Consider the following 8,653-nt stretch of genomic DNA (forward strand, 5'->3'; position numbering starts at 1 on the left):
GGCTTTGCTACGATTGCACTAAATACTTTGTTAATAATTTATCTGACGGGGAAAAAATTAGGCACTATTCTCCCTGACTTTGATTTTCAGAAATGTGCTTGATATGTGGAATTATTTGATGTATCTGAACACATTTCTGCCTGTGGCTTGCTCATGCATTATTCACTGCAACAACTAAAGTATTTGCTTTATAATTTGCCCTTTTTTGCTCTCCACTCATTCCTCACCTAAGTCACGCAACATCATTTCCACGCGGCGTGAATCCTAACCCCATGCAGAACAAATGCACAGTGGGAAGGGTAAAGACTAGCCACTTTAAGGTAAAGACTGGCCACTGGATGTTGGGGCCAGAGGATCTATGCTAAGGAGACATGGGACTTTCTCTCCAGAAGGCTGTCAGTGTAGGATTTCTTTCACAGAGAGTTCAGCTGGTCGGCCGCCATCTGTCTCGGGAGACAGTGGAAGAGTGTTCCTTCAGATGTTAAGTCAAACCGTTGGAGAGTTACAGAGCCTGCTGTGGCTGTAGAGACCAATATGGGAGAGACCGTCTATTGAGAGGTTTCTGGTCATGGTGGAGCCCAATTCAACAAAATCCTTGACCACCTCACCAACCAGTGAGAAATGATGATCTCTCCTCAAGACAAAGGCAACCTGTGGTGTTTCTACCTTAACGCCAATTAGGTTGAGCTTATAACTTGCAACTGCTCCCTCCAGCGTTGTTTTTTGCTGTGTTAGCAGTACCAAAATAATCTCTCCAGGATGCAGGCCTGGGCAGTGCATATTGAGGTCCTGGGCTGCCCAGATGACATGATGCCTCTCTCAGCTTTGCTGATGTGGTCCAAAGGAAAGCAGAGCAATGCACTTGGCACCAGATTAGCTGAAGGCATTGTGGGAAGGAAGCATAAAGATGACATCTGACTACCTTAGGGACTCCATTCCAGATTTGTGTAGGGTTTACTTCTTAGCCGTTTCTTCTTCCAAAGATGTCCTGCAAGGCAGCAGATCGCCAGATTTAGGGTTCCCAAGAAACGCTCAACCCAATGATGGGAGAAAATGTACCAGGCTGTTGTAAGCCTCTAACCATGTTTTTAAGTACCTGGTTTTCCCTTTGTGAGCCATTTAAATTGTTAATGCATGGTTGCTGCAACCAGCCAGGTTCTACTGATGGAACCCAGCTGAGGAATAATGGGTATTGTTATTTTGGAGAACGTGGGGCAACTTTGTTATGGCTTAGGCCAGGGCTAGGTATGGAGGACCAGGGTTGCCCTCCAGTTGTGTTGAACTCCATCTTCCACCAGCATCCAGCCCATCATCACAAATGATCAGGGATTATGGGAGTTGCAGTCCAACATTACCTGGAGGGCCACCATTTCCCCATCCCTGACTTAAGCCAACTTAACTTTGGCTTGTATGCCTTGAGGTTAAGGAAGATTTCCTAGTCCTTGCATATCTTGTGTATCTGTGATGGAAGGAATGAAGATTGTATTGGTCTGGAGGGCTGCTGCAGTTTGATTTCTGAAGTACTGATCTGTTGGGGATAACCAGGATGGAGTTATCACTTGGGAGGTGATGGGGCTGGGAGGTCAATAGCAAAACAAACAAAAAAAACCCAAACATGCTCATGGGTCTCTGTGCCAGGTGAAAGGCTGCAAGTTTCCAAACACAGCCTATTACATTCCTCTCCCAATCAATTTTCAAACTGTTCTTCTGCCTCTGGCAGCAAAGTACTGCAGTAGGAAAGCATTGAATTGCATTAGAATATCTGAAGTCCTTTGGCTTTCCATATCCCAGCACTAGAGCCCCATTTTATTGGCTAGACTTGAAAAATAAAGAGTAGCTGGCAACCCAGATTGCTTAAAAGGTAAAGGTAAAGGGACCCCTGACCATTAGGTCCAGTCGTGACCGACTCTAGATGAGCGGCGCTCATCTCACTTTATTGGCCGAGGGAGCTGGCATTTGTCCGCAGACAGCTTCTGGGTCATGTGGCCAGCATGACCAAGCTGCTTCTGGTGAACCAGAGCAGCACACGGAAACACCGTTTACCTTCCCACCGGAGTGGTACCTATTTATCTACTTGCACTTTGATGTGCTTTCGAACTGCTAGGTTGGCAGAAGCAGGGACCGAGCAACGGGAGCTCAGCCCGTCACAGGGATTCGAACTGCCGACCTTCTGATCGGCAAGTCCTAGGCTCTGTGGTTTAACCCACAGCGGCACCGGCGTCCCTCCAGATGGCTCACTGCAACTCATAAATTAAAACATGGAACCCAATAAAAGCCAAATATGCAACTTGTCTTACAAAGCATGGAAATATAATTTGCTTGATAAATGCTAATCGAGTTTGATATATTGGACAGGAAAGGCACTGTTGAATGTCAGGAAATGTGCTATCTGCTTATCTAAGACAGTTTCCTTGGTATGCTAAGTTTAGGTACCCATTCCTTATTTGTCTAATGGATCAGTTCTAGCTTGGGGGGCCAGGGAGGAGTAGAACAATGGCTCCACCACCTCATCACATGCAGAAAGTAGAAAGGCAGTTCTTCCTTTGGGCTGGCATAGCTGAGGGGCCCAGAGATCAGGCCCCTTGGAGGACCTTCAGAGATTTAGATCCAGTGGATTCAAAGCTACCATAGCCCTGTCCCTGAAACTCCAGCTTGGGGGCTTTGCACTTGATATCACTGATGGGAGAACTGCTGACACTAGCTTTCCATCCACTAGAGCACAACTGGAGCCTTCATTGCAGGGGAGTCCCCATCCCTGGCATTCTCCTTTCTGCCACTGGAGGCCAGCAGATAGGCATCAAGGTACCACCTTAAACCATCAACAGGGGAAAGGATTGCTCTCTAAGACTGCAACAGAGGAATCGCAGAAGATGAAGAGGGCTGGGAGTCAGATGACATGTTGGTGATCTGGAGATAGGAAATTTGAAATGGAGCCCAGAGGGAGGAATATGGTGCCTTGAAGGATGAAAACATAGGTACCATTTCAAGGTTTTGGTTTCCTTCAGGGATTTTTTTTAACCAATATACTGTATTATCGTTTAAGGACATTTGTTGTGATAACTTAAAAAAAAACTTTATTTATACTTTTCAGATTTATACATTTCACTGATTTTACAATCGTTTTGACATTTCAAAACTTGACTTCCTTCCCCCTCTTTCTGCGGTTCCTTAAATTTATTTTTAATATCTTCTGCATTTTAACTTAATTTGCTCATTTATTCGTCTTCTTTAAATATATACTTCTTTAAATATATACGTCTTTAAATATATATGAAACTGCAGGTTATTACAATAATCTTGCCAGTGTTTTTATCTGTAAATATTTATCTGTAAATATTCAATAACCCATTTCCATTTTGTTATAAAAAGTTTGTTGTCTTGATTTCTTATTCTTCTGGTGAGTTTTGCCGTTTCTGCATATTCCATAAGTTTTTGTATCCATTCTTCCTTTGCTGGAATGTCTTCTTTCCATTTTTGAGCAAGTAGCATTCTTTGTTGTGGTCACCTTTTAAACCTTGTAACAAATATAGCAATGTTTTCAACCCAGGCACAACAGTCACTTTTTAAAGTGAAAGGATTTGTGCCTTTGAGATACGTCCCTCATAAGCCTGATCATTTAATTCCGTAAAACCATGGCTACATGGTAATACCAGTAAGGTGGCCAACAAGGAAAAAACACATGCAGCTCAAAACATAATTTTCTCTCCCACGGTGCCCAAGATTTCCCCTGTTTTAGAACTTTAATGACCTTGCTGCAGATATTCTTTCGTTCTATTCTATCTCTGAACCCATGAGAACCAGAAACATGTTTTTAAAAAGAGAAAGAATTCTCAGGAATTTTGTGCTTAGAGTCATTCTGGACACCACCCAGAAGTTCAAAATAATCCAACAATGAAGCCTGTGGTCTCTTAGTCATTTAGTTTCAAATTAATAATAATAATAATAATTTATTATTTGTACCCCGCCCATCTGGCTGGGTTTCCCCAGCACTCTGGGCGGCTTCCACAAAGACCAAAAATACACTAATATGTCATACATTAAAAACCTCCCTGAACAGGGCTGCCTTAAGATGTCTTCTGAATGTCAGATAGTTGTTTTTCTCTTTGACATCTGGTGGGAGGACGTTCCACAGGGCGGGCGCCACTACCGAGAAGGCCCTCTGTCTGGTTCCCTGTAGCTTTGCTTGTCGCAATGAGGGAACCGCCAGAAGGCCCTCGGCACTGGATCTCAGCGTCCGGGCAGAACGATGGGGGTGGAAACTCTCCTTCAGGTATACAGGTATACTCCTTCAGGTATTCAAAGGGGAATTGAGGACATGTAAAGCAGTGTGTGTGGTTCTTTAAATTCCTCACCATTTCAGATGATTCCTCAGGATCCAAGATCCTCACGTGCAGTTTCAAGGCCAACCTTCTACGCGTGTGCCCCGGCCATTCATTCACTGATAATTAGATAAAACAAACTGGGGGATTTTTAAGGGATAAAAAAAATTGCACGTAGTAACGGTAATATATTACCGGAGGGTTGCACTTTGTTACATCCATTTGTTAGTCAAGACAGCAGAGCTGCAATTTAATAGGCAAGGAATAAGTACAGTAGAGGAACAGGGGGAAATTAAATTCCGCATGATCAGCAAGGTTTCGAACAATCGCTAGCCAGCTGAAGTGGGTGCCATATCTATAAGTCATTTTGTTTTATAGGCCATTAGGATCTCCTGAGAGAGGCTGCATGGAGACCGCTGCTTTTTGTTGAAATTAAAATGTCAGAGAAAAAGAAATAGAACAAAACAGGGAATCTGCAATTAATTACAAGGCCATAAAAATTCAATAATCAGGAGGCAGTGGTGCTGTAGGCACAGCGGTATCTGATTCAGGCTAACAGGAATGGAATACATTAATCTTTTCAAATTAGTTTTTTAATCTGACAGGGATATATAGTGACGTGTTCTTTTACTGTTCAAGCAGGGCTCCTGTCTAATATATAACGTTGAGTGTCTTGAATTAGGACATCTATAGCCATTTGGTGACTACAACATTTTCTCGGCATTTATTCAACCCTATCTGTACACCTGTCCTACAGCAATCAGGCGCAACATGTTCAAAGTTCATGTCCCTGATACTGCCACCGGAAGGAGGAGAAAAGAAAAGGATTTAAATGCCAAGCACAAAGGCAAAAATATCAGCTCCCCAAACAAGCTAGCACAAATGCTTCGAAGAGACAGCCTGTTCTTTCGCAGACTTCGGTCGCAGGCGAGGGAAGAGGTTGTCTCACTTTACATGGGTGCAGTGGAATCGCCCCGTTCACTAAACCCACCCTTGTAACATCCCAGTTGTTAACATTTGCACCAATGTATCTGTCTGCACCATCAACTGAATGCTTGGACTATGCCAGCAGAAATCCACATTTTGCAGCGCCCTTGCCAGTTAGCTAGCATTCCACCGAGATGGTTTGCAAATAAGAATAAGCAGTACGTGGGGCTATCAATCACCGGTGCTCTGAAACCAGGCACTCCCGAGCGCATCAATCTCTGCATTGTGGGAGTTTGCCAAAAGCAAAAAAGAGAGAGATAGAGAGAGTTGTTGGCTTGATCTCTTGCTGCACTTACCCCATTAGGTGGCCAGACAGTGTCAAAGTGGTTCGCTCTGATCTCCAAGGTTGCTGTGTCTTTAAAAAAAGAAAGAAATGCTTTTCATGTTTATACATTTCACTAATTTTACAATCATTTTCACATTTCAAAATGTTGACTTCCTTCCCCCTCTTTCTGCGGTTCCTTAATTTTATTTTTAATATCTTCTGCATATCCTGCATATGACTTAGTTTGCTCATTTTTTCATCTACTTTAAATACATACTTATAAAACTGCAGGTTATTACAATAATCTTGCCAATGTTCTTATGTGTTTACAATTTATCTGTAAATATTCAATAAACCATTTCCATTCTTTTATCAAAAGTTTGTTATCTTGATTTCTTATTCTTCCGGTAAGTTTCACCATTTCTGCATATTCCATAAGTTTTTGTATCCACTCTTCCTTTGCTGGGACTTCTTCTTCTTTCCATTTTTGGGCAAGTAACATTCTTGCCACTGTAGTAGCATACATGAAGAAGTTTCTATACAGTTTCAGTAGTTCTGTCCCTATGATTCCCAAAAGAAAAGCTTCTGGGCTTTTAACAAACGTTTCAAACATCCTTTTCAATTCATTAAATATCATTTCCCAATAAACTTTAACCTTACTACAAGACCACTACATATGATAAAATGAACCTTCTTTCTCTTTACATTTCCAACACTTATTTGATTTAGATTTATACATTTTCACCAATTTACTCAGTGTTAGATACCATTGATATATCATTTTCATATTATTTCCTCTTAGACCATAACATGCTGTAAATCTGATATCCATATTCCACAATCGTTCCCATGCTTCCATGTCTATATTATGACCAATATCTATTGCTCAATGTATCACTGAGGATTTTACTTGCTCATCAAAGTTGCTGTGTCTACTTCTTCCAGCATAATTTCTCTTGAGCCAGTGTGGTGTAGTGGTTAAGAGTGGTGGACTTGTAATCCGGTGAACTGGGTTCGATTCCCCGCTCCTCCACATGCAGCTGCTGGGTGACCTTGGACTAGTCACACTTCTTGGAAGTCTCTCAGCCCCACTCACATCACAGAGTGCTTGTTGTGGGGGAGGAAGGGAAAGGAGAATGTTAGCCGCTTTGAGACTCCTTAGGGTGGTGATAAAGCAGGATATCAAATCCAAACTCTTCTTCTTCATCCTCTTGCTTGCCTCAGACAACCAGTCCTGAGATGCTAGTATCTATTCTATTGTTTACTATCAGATGTCAGTGGTTAGAATGATTACTGTGAGTTTGATTTACAGCAGGAATGTGACTGGTCCGGGGGAGGCGGGGGGGGGGGGCCCGACCTGTGGTCTTTCAGATGCTGTTGGACTACATTGCCCATCGTTCATGACTATTTACATGCCGGTTGCAGATGATGAGAGTTAGAGTCCAACGCAACTGGAGTACCAGACAGTTGGGAAACAGAGAAAGGAAGAGATAACGTTGAGCCCTGGAATGTACTTTTGTGGGGCTGCATCTCTGGCAGATCATTTGTGATGCAACAGATTGGCTGTTGTATTGTTTAAGCTGTCTGCCTTCCTCCTATGCTCAACCTGTATGCTTGCTAATAAACTCAAATTTTGCACAAAGCCTTAAAGGCTTCAGTGCCTTCCACAGGAGACCAGACCAGACAAAACAGCATCCTAGGAACTTTGTGTGTGTGTGTGTGTTTCTGTGTGTACACTTTTATTAAATTTTTTGTTTTACAGTTTAGAATACTCATTTAAACATCCTTAAAATATCCATGACTTCCCTTCTTCTCTTTCCATGGTTCATTTTGCATGTCATAAATCCCTGCATATTTTACATAAACTAAACCATTCAGTATTCCATCATTGCATCCATCAAAACTTATTTACACTGTTGAGTTTATCTTAAAGCTGCCAGCGTTTTCAAGTGTACACAATTTCCCCTCGTATATTCAATAAACATTTTCCAATCTTTTCTAAATGTATGTTCTTCTTGTTCTCTTCCTCTATATGTTAAGTCTGCAAGCTGCACATATTCCATCAGCTTAAGTTGCAATTCTTCTTCAGTTGGGACCTCGCTCATTTTCCATTTTGGGGCTAACTAAACCCGGGCCGCAGTAGTGGTGTACGTAAATAACCTTTGTTTACACCTGGGAATTTCCATCTGAATTATCCCCAACATTTTTTTTTGAAAAGTACTTTTAAACATTTTTTTAAAAATTTCATTATGAATTATTTCCCAATACTCTTTTACCCTTTAACAGGTCCACCACATATGAAAGAACATTCCCTCAACCTCCTTGCATCTCCAGTACTTATCTGATTCAGTCTTATACATCTTAGCAAGTCTACTCGGAGTTAAATACCATCTGTAAATCATTTTCAAGTAGTTCTCCTTCAAAGAATATCACCTAAGTTCAGTATTACAAGTTGGGTGGGATATAAGCAATATATTATTATTATTATTATTATTATTACTACTACTACTACTACTACTACCACTACTGACAAAAATTTCAGGATCTGGGGAAAGCTGGTAATACGGACAATGAAACTGTTGTTCTTTGAGAACTACCAAATGTTCTCGTTGACATCAAATGCTTACTTGCTTTGGAAAAAGTTGACTTTTTTTTCTTATGCTGATTCTGCCAAAGCATTTTGTAAGAGATGGGTGGGACTGACTTCTATTGTAATTTATAAACGTGCGAGGCTCAGTTATATTTATCTGCATAGTCCATGTTTAATTTATGTAAAGTCATCATTGCAGGCTTAAAAAAAAAAATCCCTTCGTATTTTGTTATAAGAACATAAGAAGAGCCCTTCAAAAGTCTACTGAGTCCAGCATCTTGTTGCCAACAATGGCCAAGCAGATGCCTCCAAGAAACCCTCAAGCAGAACCTTGTTACCATTCCTCTCCCATTGTTACAGTGCTAGTCACTGAACCCGAAGGTTCCATTTGGCGTTATCATTCTCTCTGCATGCATAGCTCAGAAGCAAATGTCAATCTCTCTGTAGCCGAAAGCCACAAGAGAGAGAGGTATAAACAGGCTTAGGTGAACC

The 8,653-nt window shown here is 41.6% G+C and overlaps 1 long non-coding RNA gene across 1 annotated transcript; it reads right to left on the reverse strand.

Moving 5' to 3' along the window:
* Positions 1-4,329: 4,329 nt before the first annotated feature.
* LOC310678245 lies at positions 4,330-8,435 on the reverse strand. The gene is made up of 3 exons (XR_014511713.1): positions 8,199-8,435; positions 5,603-5,661; positions 4,330-4,438 (listed from the first exon to the last, which is right to left on the reverse strand). It is a non-coding gene; the product is annotated as an uncharacterized lncRNA (long non-coding RNA).
* Positions 8,436-8,653: the final 218 nt, after the last annotated feature.

This window comes from Podarcis tiliguerta, assembly GCF_965153285.1.
Source record: "Podarcis tiliguerta genome assembly, chromosome: 5".
NCBI classification, from domain to species: Eukaryota; Metazoa; Chordata; class Lepidosauria; order Squamata; family Lacertidae; genus Podarcis; species Podarcis tiliguerta.